Raw genomic sequence first — 16,135 nt, 5'->3', positions numbered from 1 at the left:
TCTTTTCTGTTTGTTCTTCTCCCAGTTGTGGGCAACCTACACATTTTCCTCAGGGTCCTCTACCCGGTTGTCTTGCGTTGTTCGCTGGCAGCGACTCCACGGACCTGGCGCCCCTCCCAGTGCCCGCGGGTGCACCACGGGGCGCCCCGACCCAGATTTCTCAGGGTCGCCCAGCCCTGTTCCCTTCCACCTGAGACACACCTGGGTGCCAATAAGGATCTTGCCCAGGTCCCCGGGGATCTTGCCTCCCCGCAAAGCTCTGGCGGTGGGCACAGGCCCCGGCTTTTCCCTCCAGGGGGCCGGCATCAAGGGATCAGCTACTGTAGGTTTCCTTCCACAGCTGCCCGGACCCGCCTGTGGGGACTGTCACATCTCACCGGGCAGCTGCTCCGCGGTTCTGCTGTTTGGACTCAAAGTGGATTCCAGGGAGCCGTGTATGCTCATGTCTCATTCTCACGTGGGGGCAGCAAAAATGTGGTAAAATACAAATAACTTACATGTCACCGCCTTAACCGTGTTCAGGCGCACAGCCCAGTGGCATGAAGCACACTCGCGTGTCGCACAGCCGTCGCTGCCCTCCGTCTTGAGACCTTTCCATCGCCTTACACGACCTTCCCCTCCACCCCCAGGGCAGCCCTGGTACCTCACAGGCCTGGTGGAGGAATGGGAATTGCCGGCGTTTATTTCAGTTACCGCTCATTTTGTGTCCGCCGCTGTTCCTGGGTCAGCTTACAGCACGAAGCAGGGTGTCTTTGGGCCTTTCAATCCTTTTAACTGGGACCAGGTGAATTCACTTTGCAATCTTACCAGAATGAAGCGGAACCTGCCAGCCATAATCGCACTCTCTGTGTGAAGCTGACCAGTAAAAAATTTTTAAAAACCACAACTCCACGTCAGAGTGATGAAAGCTGAACAGTCTGCTTAAGAAACAGGCTTCCGAAGCGAGGACGTGCCTGGAAGAGAAACTCTGTCATTGGGGTTTGCGTGCGGTGCGGACAAGGCACGGCCATGCCCCATTTTCCGGACCTCCATAGGGTCTGCGTGTTGAACACCTGTCCCATAGTGAGGGCTCCCCTGTCCTCGTTAGGGGGTCTGCACATCAAACACCTCTCTGCCCAGCTGCGGGAGCCGCCCGCACACCCCCGTTTAGTGGCGCCCCTCGTCCCTTCTGGTTTAATACACCTGTGTTTCCATAAACGCTCCCTATTTTTTCTAGGTTGGATAAAAATCCTAGACACTATCGCCCGCTTTCAACAGTGCTGCACACACCAGAATACAAGGGAGCAAGGGAGATGGGAGAAAAAACAACGAAACTTTGCTTTTTTGCCATGATATCCATTCGCTCTACGTCCCATCACGGATGGGCTGGCGCTGTCTGCTGCTCCGTGGCCCCCCTGGTCCCCGAGCACTGCTGGCTCTGGAATCTCTCAGGATGAAGGGCGGGCTGGGTGAGGGCCGGCTTCTGTAACCAGATCAAGGAGCGGCGACTCACGTGTGTGGGTGCGATCGCGGGGCTGAGAAACGTGGACGCATACGAGCACCAAAGCTGGTGAGATCTGAATGGACTCTGTGGACGGGACCGGTATCAGCGTCCTGGATTCGAGACTCCAGTTACCTCGCTACTCCAGCACCTTGGTTCGGTGACAGCCAGGCCCTCTGGCATCTAGGTGCTCGGATGTCTAGGCCCTCTGGTAACAGGATGGTGCCACCGGGGGAGGCTGGGTGAAGGCTGTACCAGGCCTCCTTGGACATTTCTTCGCACCTTTCAGTGACTTTATTTACTTCAAAAGAAAACCTTTAAAAAATGTGTTTCAAAAAAAAGGACCTGCTCCAGAAATCGGTTCTCTTCCTGAGTCAGCATGGCTGCCTGGAGAAGGGTGAGTGGTTGCCCGTGGGACCATGCCCCGTGTGGAGGGCCTTGGAACACCCCCCAGCAGGGCAGGCGTGGGGAGAGGCTGTGGGGACGCCGGGGCGGCCCTCCCCATTTGAAGAGCTGCAGCGTGCCTGGCTCTGTCCCACACACACCTCATTCAAGTCAGAACAAATCCCCATCTGTCTAGGAGACTTGGGGGGTTTGGAGCAGCCCCAGTTACCCCAGGAGGTTCCCCCCAACCTCCTCATTCCCAGGATGTCTGCCTCTGCCCCAGACATGCAAGTGACACACTCAGGGGGCCCTACACAGTGGGTGTCACCGCCAGGCCCATCTCAGCAGGGACAGAGCCTTGCAAGGCATTAAAAACCCTACGGCACCTTGTGCCTCTGCAAACCCATGTCAAGGCTGGAGTCACTACGTGGGAGACAGATACCCGTGTCGGTGCCAGCCTGGAGTGTCTCAGTGTTCCACTGGGCATCCGAAGGTTCCAGAAGCATCAGGAAAACGCTGTTCTGAACCTGCACGTGTGATGGAAACCACCGGCCACTGGGCAAGAGGGAAGCAGTGGCCGTGCCCCGTGGGCTGGGGGCAGCAGCTTACAGTGAAGTCCCCCAGTGCTCACAGCCACCCTGGAGCCACTGGGTCCCACGGCTACCACGCCCCCATGCTCATTTTGGGGGCCGGAAAGTTGCTAACCAAGGGGTGAGGGGGACACATCTCCAGAACAGGGAGGACGGGTGGTGGGCAGGAGGCCGTGCCAGCTGCCCTCAGGGATGAAAGGCCCGTGGGGCCTGGGGTCCCGGCAGCAGAAAGCCCTTCCTGGCTCCTGAGCTCAGTGCCCATCCCAGGACGGGGGTGGCAAGTTGAAAGGAAGCCTTTAAATGGTGCTCCGTCCCCTTGAGACAGGGACCATGGATGTTCTCAGAGCAGGGTGAGGGCCTCTGCAGGGGGCAGGGCCGGATGTTTGCAGTCAGAGCAATGTAACTACATGCAAGGAAACCCCCCTGCTAAAACTCTATGTTAAACATTGAGCTCTAGAGTCGTTCTTCAGTGAAATCAGTTAATGTTCCCCAGATAAAGAAGAGTAGCACATGTTTTATTATGCTAATCATTTGTAACCATGGGTAAGGTTCACTTTAGCATACTAAAAGGCCCAGGCCTATGTGCTGTCTCTCCTTCTTCAGATCTGACGAGGTGATTCTGCAAACTGAGCGACTAACTTAGCTGCAGACCCAGCTGTAGACGGCATGGTTAAAGGCAGGAAGAATTCCATCTTAAAGACAAGATTGCATTTTAACACCCAGGAAGTTCAAGAGGCAGGATTCTTTAGCAAGTAGACAATGCCTCAGCACACCTTGGGGGCTGGGCAGGCAGCCTTTTGATATGCTCCCAGACCCAGGCGCTGGTGTCCCAGAGAGAAATCAAGGCAGGAAATTCCTTACAGTTAATTTTTAATATTCAGGGACCACTTAACAAGTCCCCACCCCTAAGTTTTTTCATGTTCTCGAAAAATCCTCAACTGTCTATAAAACCCCCTAGACAATGCACCACTACAGACTCTCTTGTCCCCTCCTGGCCATGAGCCAGGAGCTCTGTCCTTTTATTTTATCTCTAACTAAAAGCCTGTACCTTGCTCTCCTACCTTGACTGTTTGTGGAGCTCATTCTTCGGCTCCGCAAACAAGAACCCCGGCGTCACCCTGACGTAAAGGGCGCTGGATGCCACTGCCATGAGCAGTGAACGACGTGCCAGGACAGCGGTGGGGTGTGGGGTGCCCGGCGTGCAGAGAGAAGGTGGGCTAGGCCTTGACTGTGACCCCCAAATCCACGTTGGAGTCTAGTCCCCAGGACCTCAGAAGCTGACTGTATGTGGGAATAGGGCGTAATTAGTTCAGACAAGGCCTCCTGGGAGCAGGGGCCCCTGATTCAATATGACGGAGCCTTTATAAAAAGGGGAATCTGGGCAGGGACATGGAGGGGAACACCAGTCGGTGTACAGCAGAGTGTCCACAGCACTGCTGACCCAGGCTGTGTCGTTCTCTGGGGACCGTCCTGAGCAGCCTCCCTGACTCCCACCCACTCGGTGCCAGCAGCCCCCCGAGTCCCTGGGCAGGACAAGGAGAGACCCACAGACGTTTCCCAGTGTCCCCAGGGGACAGAATTGCCCCCGTGAGAATCAGTCAAAAGTCTCAGCTCATGTGCCTCCTTTTTAAGTTAAAAAGAACTTGCAGTTTCTTTTAAAATGGTCCTAGGAGGAGCCACCAGCTACTGAAGGAAGTATTTCCCTCTGAAATCCAAAAAAGGGCATACATTTTTTTAAAAATACGAATGACCAAAACACTTGAGAGTTTTCTTTGAAAAGACACAAAAATGTTACTTTTTGATTCCCTTTACATTTAAAGTTCAAAACCAGGGCAAAGTAGCCATTCTGTTTAGGATCGCAGACACACGTGGTATGCTTTAATTTTGAAAGGTCATAAACTATGAATAAAACAACAGTCCAAATCTAAGCCATTTCAGAAAACCAAAGAGCCTCGCTTACCGGCATCGTGGAACACAGCAGGAGGTGCACGCGTGTCCTGAGAGCGTCCCCGGACCTGAATCCAGGAGAACGACCCCGTGACCCGAGGCGTTCACGGAAGCACCCTGTCTACACCGGGGTGGTACCACCACCCGGTCTAACCACGTGACCACCCGGGCCTGTGGTGTGTTGGTCTGGCCGGCCGCGCAGAGCCTTGAGGGAGGAAACCGAGCCTGCTGCACCCCAAGCTGTTGGCGGTGGTGACTTAGGGGCCTTTGCCCTGGAGTCAGGGAGAGTTTGAATGTGGACAGTGAGCAGTCACCCTTCTACGTAATAATAAACATGGACACCTGTGCCGTTTGCTTGGGCCTCCACAACAGAGATGGCTGCTGGGTGGCTTCACCTGCAGACACTTACCCCCCTGTTCTGGGGCCGGAATCTGACAGCAGGGTGTCTCAGGGCTGGTTCCTTCTTGGGGGGAGTCTGACCACAGCTTCCGCGAGCTCCCGGGGTCACCAGCGGTCCTCAGCCTGCAGAAGCTTCACCCCATCGCTGCCCGGGGTGCTGTGATTGCTGTTGCACACAAAGCGGGGGGCAAGTCAAGCTCCGTTGTCACTGACCTCCTCATGGGCCTGCGTCCACGTGTCCCCTTTTCTACAAGGACTCCAGTCCTGTTGGATGAGGGCCCCTGCTCCTAAGTGAGACCCGAACTGAGGTCTGAAGGCCAGGACTTCAACGGGTGAGTGTTTTTGGCAGGGGGAAGCGATACAAATGTAAATGAAACCTGAGGCCTAAGATACGTACACACACGGTTTGCAGCAGTGCAGGCTGCCTGTGGCCTCCCAGGCCCCACCGTCCTCATGGCCAGGAGGCTTCTCGCCCAGGAACTGGGCTTCTCTCTCAGGATCTCCCAGGCACTCACTGGGGGCTCCGCCTGCTCATTCGCTCCGGCTGGACGTGGGCCCCCAGCCATCCTCGGCTCACGGATCTGGGTCACCAGTCCACGCTGTCCCCAACCTGGGGCCGCCCTGGGAAGCCCAACTTCCACTGTGTGGAATGAGGGTGCCCTTAGGGAGCTTGGCCTGCCCCCCGCTTTGTGTGCAACAGCAATCACAGCACCCCGGGTCCACCTCGACGACCCACCATGGCCGGGGATGCCCCCCTGGGATGTCTGGACCCAGGGTCTGGGTGGCAGTGAGGCCAGGGCAGCCCAGGGATCAGCAGCCTCGGACCACACTCAGGACCAGGAGATGGAGCACAGTGGTTCTCAGTCACCCTCCTGGGCCCCTCACCTCAGGCTCCCTCCCGGATGGTCACCAGCACCCCTGCAGCGGCTCCCTGGGCCCCACCCCAGGCACAGGGGACACAGCCTTCCTGTAGGAGGCGTCTCAGCCCGAGGCCCTCGGGGCCCTGGACCCACGAGCCACTTTACTGCCCTGCCCCGCCTCCCCGTGGTGCCCGTGGCTGACCAGGACCCTCACTGCATAAAACCCAGTCTGTACAGCTTAGGGGCTTGGAGATGGGTGCCAGGGAGAGCCCAATTTTACTGGGTGGTGAGTTAGAATAGACCCCCCCAAAAAGCATCCCGGTCCTGGGCCAGGACCTGAGGACGTGTCCCCTCACGTGGCACAGGGACCCTGCATGGGGCGTTCATTAGTCAGGAACCCTGGGATGGGGGTGACGCTGGATTCCCAGGGACCCAGGGTCCTCACGAGGGTTCCTATGATGGGGGCAGGGGGGCAGGAGGTCAGGGTCAGAGAGACGGGAAGGCACGGCCCTCCTGGCCATGTAGACGGAGGAAGGGCCCCGAGCCGAGGCTGAGGTGCTTCTAGAAGCTGGAAGAGGGGGACACAGTTCTCCTGGGGCCCCCGGAGGAGCCGGCCCTGCCTGCCTGGATTTAGGACGTCTGACCCCGGAACTGTCAGAGAATCCATGTGTTGTTTTCGGTCACAAAAGTTTAGGCTGGTTTGTGGAGGAAACTGATATTGCAGCCTTGCTGAGAAGCCCCAAGAAAACGAGCCCTCAGAATCATTCCCGAGCTTCCTCCGGCCAGAGCACCTGCTGCCCTGTGGCTGTTCTTCCAGAAGGTCCCACGTGTGGGCCTCAGTGGGGTCCAGGGCCCCAGAGGTCCGGCGACAGGCAGGGAGGAAGCCGCATGCGGCCTGGGCGGTCCACACGGTACCCACTGTGGACGCCGCTGCCCCACCACCTGCCCAGGGTCGGGACAGGCGGCACCTGGTTCCCTGACCTAACTCTGGACCTGATAGGAAGCTGATCAGCCCATTTGTTCACTGGTTTCCACGTGGAGTTCTCAAGAGCTCTCAGAATCCTTGGAAACAGCCCAGGAATGAAAACCCTGACCTACTTCCCGGGAACTGGGAGACGGGCGGCAGCGGCAGAAGGAGGCGCCCGCCCTGCTCCCGACCGGGAGATGCATTTGCTGGGAAGGGCTGAACAACCCAACGCCAGAAAACCCATCAGATGAGCAAGAAAAAGAAACATTCCATGAAGACGAGCAGGAGATCCGCAAGGGCAGAACCACAAACTGCTAATCAGCTGGAGAGAGAGACACCTTTACCCCCTCGTGGCAAATTTTCAAAAGAGGACTTAACCCCGCCGTGCCAATTTTTAAAAAAATACCAGAATTGGGGGCCAATGCATAATTGGTAAATGTTCATGATGTGTGAGAAGCAGGCCCTGAGGGGGTGTGAGTTTATGACACTAACCAGCGTCCCCGAGGGTGAAAATGGCATGTTTTATGTTGTGTGCATTTTACCGCAGCTTAAAAAAAAATAATGTGATATTCCAGGAACCCTTGACTTGTACATTCTAAATAGGTGGATTGTATGGTGTGCGAGTTATAGCTCAATAAAGCAGTTTAAAAAAAACGAATGGTATTATATGGCCTCAAGGTTTTAAATCATGTATTTTATTTTTAAATAGAGTAAATGCACATGTGGACACGTGTATAATTAGCCTAGTGGGTGTTTCCTGCTCTCTTACCTGGGTTTTGTCGTCTCAAAAATTTCTATCACTTAAAAACTTTGTAATTAAAGAAAATGCCCCTGATACGTAATACGTGTTGATCTTCCTCCCGAACTGTGTTGCCCCCATCAAATCATGAGGAGCACCAGACAAACCCCAGCAGCGGGACCTCCCACAAACTCCCTCCTCAAAGCTGTCCAGACCATGGGCAGGGCGAGGCTGAAGCCGCCCCAGCCCAGGGGGACCTGAGGAGACGGGTGCTCGGTGTCGCCTGGGATCCTGGTGGGCGCTGGACGGGGGCACACAGGGGGAGGCGAAGGGCCCTGCAACCAGGACGTCGGTTACCCATAGCGCTTCCATGTTGGCTTGTTGTTGATTACGTACTGACCGTGAGCAGGGAACACCACTCACACACGGGGGGGCAGGGGGATCCCAGAACTCTGCCATCTTACCAACCTTCCCGTGAATCGAAGCAGAAATCCGTTAGTCATAGAAATAATCATAGGAGATCGAGAAGAGCTTTGCCAGCGTGGCCTTGGGTGGCCTGGGAAGCTGTCTGCCCCATTGGCCTCGGGCTGGCCACTTTTGGCGGGGAAGGCGACCCGGGGCCACCAGGGCGGGGGACGGGGATCGTGGCCCCAGGCCAGCTGGGAGTGGAGAGATCCCTCCGTAACCAGAGGCAACAGGGACGCCCCCCAGTCAGGCAGACACCCGAGAAGTCTGTGTTCTCTGTCCGCTGATGTGATTTCGACACTATTTACGTTTTCAACTCCAGGCAAGATGGTTTCCCTCAGATTTGGCTTTGGAGGCAGGCTTCTCTGATGCCAGGGGCATGCCTGGGGGGCTCCCTCCTTCTTCCCCGCACCGCCAGAGCGTGAGCGCCCCTGTGCTGGGCAGTCGGCCTCCCACAGGCGTGGCAGGCTCTCAGCAGTGTGGCCAACGCGGGCACGGAGGGGGCTGGCCACGGCCTCAGGCCTTCGGGGCTGGGCCCCCAGCAGAGCAGCCCTCCTGCAGCCCGGACAGCCGCCCACCCGGGGACGCCTGCACAGGCTTCCCAGTCATCGTGTGCTCATGGCACAGCCGTGCTGCAGGGGTCCCGAGGCGGGCGGAGGCCTGGCCTTAAGGAGCACACAGGCCGCTGCCCTGTCCGGATAGGCTGCCGGCTGGTGTTAGTGTCCCGGCACAGCCCACAGAGCCCAGTATCGGGAACAAGTGACTTGGTGCCGAGGGTAGGCCATGCAGCCTGTGGACCTACTTATGCCGAGGAGCTATTCACCACCCCGCAGCATGTGACCCCATTTATGCGAAATGTCCACAACAGGCAACTCCACAGAACATGGGCTCTTGGGTGCTGGGGGCTGGGGAAGAAGGGGTGGGGGGACTGCTCACGGGGACCGGGCTGCTTTTAGGGGATGGAATGTTCTGGAACTAGATAGAGATGGTGGTGGCAAAGCCTTGCAGATGTACTAAATGCCACTGAACTGGTCACTTTTAAACAATGACGTTTACATTATGCAAATTTCACCTCCATTAAAAAAAATCTTCAGGGACCACGTTAGGGGGTGAATTTGTCCCAGAAGCCAGGGCATCTGGCAGGCTCCCTCCCAAGGCTCTGCTTTGCCGAGCTGGGCTTGGAGGACGCCCTCCACAGATGGGGCAGTCTGAGGTCCAGGCAGGGGCTTGCAACACTCCTGCCCCGGGCTTCACAGCCACTGGGGACCACCACACGTGTGGACGCAGCACCACCACCCCTCAGCACAGAAGTCGATACTGTTCGCTAGCTGGGCCCACACATCGGCGTCTCCCTCCCCAGCTGGGTAAAATGCCGACCACCCTGGAAGAACAGGGCCGCAGCCTGGCCCTGTAGGGGGGCACGGGGCAGCCGGGTACCTAAGGCACCCCCTCAGGCCCCTTGTGCCTCCCATGCCCACCACAGTTTGACACTGATCATGCATTCCTGGCAGGAGAGGGAGTCTGGTGCATTCTGGCGTCTGATCCATGGAGCTGGCCTCACATGCTCTAGCAGGGAAGCTGAGGTCAGCGCAAGGGGTTGGGAGTGCCAGTCACCTGTGCACGCTTCAAGCCTCACGCAGAGGTCAAGCAGGGAAAGCCAACCATGCTCCCTTGCACGGGCACCTCCAAGCTGATGCCCACTACCGCCTCTACCCCTACCCCCGGGAGCCCAAGCTCTGGCTGAAAAACCACAAACCGTGGCTGAGATGGGCAGCTTCTCATTTCTAAAAACATGCTCTGTAGCCCACAGCTGTCCATGAGTCTCTGCAGAAGTTGCATCCCCCTTATTTCTTGTCAACGCTGTTTTCAAGTTGGCTGAACGCTGTGCAATCTGTAATTTTGCATCACGCGGCTCCCAGGGGCTGGCCCTGAGCTGGGCTGCAGGTTCCACAGCCCTGTTCCCACTGGGTCACCCCATTGGGCAGCCCAATTCCTGGCTGTCAGATATTCGGCGGTGTTTCCCCCCTAGCCCCTCTGCCCGAGACCATCCCCTGAGCCAGCCCCTCCCAGCTGGCCAATGCCTGCTGTGTCCTCAGTCATGGCATTGAGGGAGCCCCATGGGGAAATAGATGCCAATCAGGGTCAGGATTCTGCTGGGAAAGAGGATGGCTGGTACCCACAGAGCCTGAAATGGGACGGAGCCGGCCCTCCCACCCCCCACTCTCCCCAGAGAGCCTTCAAGTGTCCGGACGCACAAGGGTCCGACTGTGACCGCTGTCGACCAAGAGCTGTCACCCGGCCTTGTTCAGAGGGTAGAAAGGAAGGTGTCCCCTATTGTTTCTCCAAAGGGAGGCACAAAACAGGGACAAAGACAGCCTGCCTGGAAGCCCCCTCAGCCCCAGGGTTCCACAGAAGCCCCAGGGTCAGCGACAACTGGCGGGGACAGCGGAAAACGTGGGACGACAGCCGGCATTGTGCACCCGACGCCCAGCCACATCAGAGGCTGCAGCTTTCTGCAGCCGTGTCCATCCAATTTCAGAAGAACGAACCCTTAGGACGTTTCCACCAGCCCACTGTGCCCTGGCTGCCCCCCCAGCTCCCACCAGGCCTCCTCGGACCCCACAACCCTGTGGGAAGTCAGTGCAGCTTTTTGGGAAAAGACACCCCTGGGCACGGAGCTGGGACAGGCCTCGCCCCTTGTCACCCACCAGCTGGCCCTGACTTCAGCCCCCTCACCCCACAAGGGCCTTATCCTGGGGCACATGCCAGCCCTCCTTCAACGCCTGGTGGGAAAAGCTGTGCTTGCTTCTCTGGGTTGCTGGTAGATGGTTTTGTGTCATTTCATTTTGTTTTTTGGAGAATTTAATACAGTGTGCAAGGAAATGTTTTCAGAAGGGCAAAGGAAACGGCCTTTTGCTTGGCACCAAAGAGAAAACACCCAGATCAAGACACAAGATCTCCCGCCTGAAAGAGCAGGGGGCAGGTGGCTCTCTTCCTGGGCAGGGGACGGGCAGGCAGCCGGCTTGTGTCCCCCAGCCGTTTATCCCCCCCACTCCCAAATGGGCCATCGCCACCCCACAGGGTCTCAGGTGATCCCAGGGCCATGGAGAAGGAGGGCATGGCCCCAAGGGACCTTGGGGCCAAATGTGAGCCGCACGGCCTCCCACACCCCCAAACCACACCGAGCAAAACCACCATGCCTCAGTCCCTTCGTCCCAGCCGGACAGGAGCAAACCAGGCCCAGACAAAGGACACGAAGACCCCAGATAAAAAATAGAACAGCCCAGAGACAAGGCAGCCGGCGACAGAACAAACACCAACAGCTAGAAATACCCGGGGAGAGAAACAGATCCACTGATAATGCCCCAAGAATCCGCATCACGGCCTGAGTCAAAGCCTACCTTCGGGCCTCTACCAGCCAGGATGACGACAAGGAGGCCTGGCCTCGCCCCGTGTGGGGCTCCCTGGTCCAACGCTGCCACCCTCCTGGAGGACCATTAGGTGAAGTCCGTCCACAGCCTGCCCGGGGACTCTGCCCTATGAGTGTCCCACCACGGCCCCGGCTAGAAGGGGAAGTGCAGCTGGCAGAAATCTGTCCCAGAAGAACAATCTCCCAGGAAAGGTCTGGTTAGACTCTGTTCAGCGATGAACAGGTGGCAAAACATTGCTGTTCATGAAAAGAAAAGACAGACGCGGTGGGGACCCGGCAGAAGGGCTGAGCTCAGGGCTGGTGTGGCTCTGGGTGCAGATCTGCAGGGGCGAAATTCTGCAGACTGGGTGGGCTTGTCCGCGCCTCAGATTTTCTGCGATGCCGGTGTCCTGTTCGCAAACCTGGCAAGAGGACGGGTGTTCTGTGCGGGGCGTGGAGAGACCCGGGCGGTCGGCATGGGGAGGGGAGGAGAGGAGGTAGGCGTCCGGGAGCCGGCCCCGCGCCTGGCCCGGCTCTGACACTAATTCCCTGTCGGCGCAGAGGTTAGCGCTGCCCTTCGGCGACCCCGCTCTGGGAGATGGTGACAAACGTAAGATCACAGACTGTTGGGTCCGGGGGCCGACAGATACTGACAGCGAGCATTCAGTCACTCGGCACTGAAGACGCACACATGCCTCCTGGAAGTTAAGGACTGCTCTCCTCCTACTGTAAAACTACATACTCAGAGAAATTTTTTTTTAATTCAGAAAATGGACAAAGGAGAAAGGAAAAGACACCGAGGGACCCCCCCCCGAGTGGACCGGGGGTCAGCATCCCGTGGCCATACCACCAGGAGTCTCTGTGCCTTCCCACAAATGGGGTCATATCTTCTCGGCTGCTTTTTTTTTTTTTTACTTCTTTATTTGGAAATAGCAACAGACTCGCAGGAACTTGCAAAGGCTGTACAGAGACACCCTGTCCACTGGCTGGCTTCCCTTGGTGGCCACACCCTGAGGCTGACACTGTGTGTGTGTGTGTGCGGGGGCGGCCGAGCTGTCAAGCCACATGTCGATCCATGTGCCCAGTGTCCCACCGGGATAGAGGGCATCTCGTCAGCACAAGGACCTGCCCCGGTAAGCCCCGCAGCCCACGGCCGCCTGTGGCCCAGGCCCACGGCTCCCGGTCTGTCCTCATGAGAACGTGCAGTGCGTCCCCCGGGATGCATCCCATTCACCCTCAGTCCCACTGTTTTTCCTTTCTCTTGCTGAGTAATACTCCAAGGTGTGCACACACCGGTCAGTTTAGCCAGACTAGCCGACGGACATCTTTGGGAACCATTGCAAATACGGCTGTGGCCCTTTGGGGCAAAGGTTCACTTCTCTGGGGTGAATGCCGGGGTCAAGGCAGCGATTGCCAGGTGGCGTCCTCCCTGTTTTACATGCTGTTGGGTGAGCCGCTTTCTCCCCCATGCTCGGAGGAGAATGTCTCTCTTCGCCGGATATGGACGTGCGTTCTCACTCACAGCGGCTTCTCGGGACCCCCCGTCAGGAAGCGTTTCCCCAGCTACCGGGAGGTGAGCGAGCAGGCCGTGCTGGCTGCTGGCAGGGAACACGGAGCTCTGGGGCGTTTCATTTGCAGAAGTGGAGTCAATGGTCTGAGGATGCACACACGTGTGCATACACACACACATGCACATGCACATGTGCACACACTCACACACGCTCATGTTGGGTAGACGTGGCCTCACACCCTCCAGGGCCCTTCAACTTTTTCATGTTTCCTTTTTTTTGTTTGTTTGTAAATCAAGATATAATTGACATGACGTTGTGTTCCCTTCGGGTGTGCAAGTAATGCTTCAGTATTTGTATGTGCTGGGGAAGGATCACCCCAGTACGGCTCCTTGACATCTGCCACCACACATTGTTGCAAAATGCTGTTCTTGTGATGAGAGGCTCTCTGGCTCTATTCCGCTAGCAGCTTCCAAACACAGGACAGGGGCTGGGGCTGTGCCTCACGGCAGTTTGCCTTGTGACTGGAAGCTGGCACCCTGACCTGCTTCTCCCATTTCCCCTCCCAGTTTGTCCTCTGCACCTGCGGGCTCCTTTCTCGTTTTAGATGCAACAGAGGCGCAATCACGCGGTATGTGTCCTCTGACTTGTTTCCTTAGCAGAATGTTAAACTTTTAAAAAGATGATACAGACTATTGGTAAAAAGTGAAGTGTTTAACCTCTATCTTATAAATGTCATATATGAAGACTATGTATACATTATACCAGTTTACATACATATCAGTCGTGCAGGCCCCCTCCAAAAAAATAAAAAGGCATCTCCTTTCGGGTGAATTCTTCGGTATGGGCGCTGAATGTCACTTCCGGGTCACTGTGTTTTTTTTTTTTCCGTAGGGACTGCATTTCACAGACTCGGCTCATTTTTCTACGGTGTTACCTGTCTTTGTGGGAGGTGGTTTTGATTATGAATATTAATCGTGCACCCTAGCCAGCTTTAAAACTTTTCAGTGGCCAAATCTCAGAAGTTTTTTTTCTTCATGGTTTCTGGCTTTTAGAGCATGTTGAGAAAGGATTCCCTCACCCCGAGATTTCGAAAAACCATTTATCTGGAATTCCTTCTAGGACTTTACGGCCCTGTCATGACCCCGGGACGTATTTTTAAAGTGAATGCTTCATCTGGGAATAACTTGAGATTTTACAGAACAGTTGCAAAGCTTGCACCCTGGGGCCCCAGACACTCGGCCCATCAGCCTGACACCCAGAAGCCCACACAGACGCGTCACCATCACGGACATCACAGAAATTCCGGCCTTTCTTTGCCTTCCCCTGTTTTCCCACTGATGTCTTCTTCCTCTTCCTGGATCCCATCCGGGATCTCACGTTGCATTTAGCTGTCACGTCTCCCAGATACGTCCAGTTGGAAGTTATTGTCATATAAGAATCTGCTTGATATTTTTTTTCCCAATGGCACGTACACGAGTTATTTCTTATCTCTGAAAGGTGGGCTTTCTCATCCCTCGGTGTTGTGGTTTTGATTGTATCCCCCAAAAAGACAGGCCTGTTCCCAACCCCGAGAACCTGGGAAGGAGACCTTATCTGGAAATCAGGTCTTTGCAGATATAGTTAAGATGAGATCAAGTTGGAGTGGGGTGGCCCTAAATCCAATGACTGGTGTCCTTGTAAGAAGAGGGACATTTGGACAGATGCACAGGGAAAGGCCACACGATGACATAGGCAGAGATCAGGGTGACACAACTACAAACCAAAAGATGCCGAGGATTGCCAACAGACCCCAGAAGCTGCAGGAGGCGGAAGCACCCTCCTCTGGGGCCTCCAGAGGAAGTGTGACCATCCCACATCTTGATTTTGGGCTTCTGGGCTCCAGAACTGTGAAAGAATACATTTCTCTTGTTGGAAGCCAGCCCATGTGTGGTCATTTGCTTATGGCAGCTCCAGGATTCTCACACACTTAGTCACCCAGGACAGAGCTGGGTGCCCAGTGCCGCAGGACCACCAGGCCAGGCGCACACCGAGCTGCTGCAACATGCGGGAGGTGCCCTGCAAAACACCCCCCTGCAGCCCCCTGCAGGCATCTCCCCAAACAGGCTCTCCTGCAGGGGGAGACCCCCACTGTGGGCCAGGGCCCAGGCCTGCTCTAATTATTAAAACAGCTCAGTGACCACATGTAGGGTCTCTTCAACAATGTCATGGCAGCGAAGCCAGCTGGGCAGGGACTGGAGCCTTGTGCACGGGTGCTGGGAAGGGAAACAGGGCAGCCGCCGTGCAGGACAGTCTGGCGGGCCCCCAGACCCACCAGGGTTACCCAGGATTTCCATGTGAGGCAGTAGTCTCCCTTCTGGGTACCTGCCCACAAGCCTTGAAACCGGGGACACAAAGAGATACACAAGTGGGCTCACAGCAGCATGACGGACAGCCAGGTGTCCCTCAGCGGAGGAGTGGCTGGACAAAATGTGTCCATCCACACCCTGGAACATCAGCCACAAGAAGGAGTGTGTAACATGAACCCACGGCACTCAGTGAGACACCTAACACACGAGGCCACAAGGTGTGGACCCCATTTCTGTGGCACGTCCACAACAGGCGGATCCACAGACAGAACGTGGGCTCGCGGTGTCAGGGGGCTGGGGAGGGGCTGGGGAATGGTTGCTCACTGGGATGGGCAGCTTTGGGCAATGGAATATTCTGGAATTAGAGGGAGGTGGTGATCGCACGGCTCTGTGAATGCCCTAAATGCCACTGATCTACATGCTGCAAAATGGTTAATTTTACGTCGTGTGAATTGCATCTCAATGAAAACGTCACCTTCCTAATTCCATTCTCTGCAGTGAAAGGTAAGGTGTGCCCACCGCTCACTAAGATGGTCACCGGAGACCACAGCCTCCTACAAAGACCAACCAGCGTTCAGTGTCCCCTCCAGGGTAAAGGGTCTGCACAGACGATGCCACTGTCACACAACGGCTGAAGCGCAGTGTCATCAAAGGCCGCTGGTCCCCAAAGCCAGGCCAGCTTGCATCCAGCCCCCGGCTGGCCAGGACGGTCTCAGATCTGAGCCTCAGGTCTGGTTCAGACCCAGCAGGGCCACAGGGTCCCTGCCCTGGGCTCTGGGAAGGACGCCAGGGGACCCTGCCCTCTCTGGGCCTCGGCTTGTGCATGTGGAGCACCACCCGGAGGGGGCTGTGGGCCACAGGATCCCGAGCTCCCTGCTGAGTCCCAGCACCTGGAGGGTCTGGACTTCCCGGTGTTCCCACCTGGGCGTGGACACTGTTTCCATTGCACAGCCAAGAACCACGAGGCACGCGGTGGTCTCAGCAGAGCCCCAGACCTCCCCGGACCCCCGCATTCCTCCCAGGGCCCCCAGCCTCAGAG

The sequence above is a fragment of the Manis pentadactyla genome, chromosome 12 (genome assembly GCF_030020395.1).
Source record: "Manis pentadactyla isolate mManPen7 chromosome 12, mManPen7.hap1, whole genome shotgun sequence".
Taxonomy (NCBI): domain Eukaryota; kingdom Metazoa; phylum Chordata; class Mammalia; order Pholidota; family Manidae; genus Manis; species Manis pentadactyla.
Note: the sequence above shows the minus strand (reverse complement) of the source record.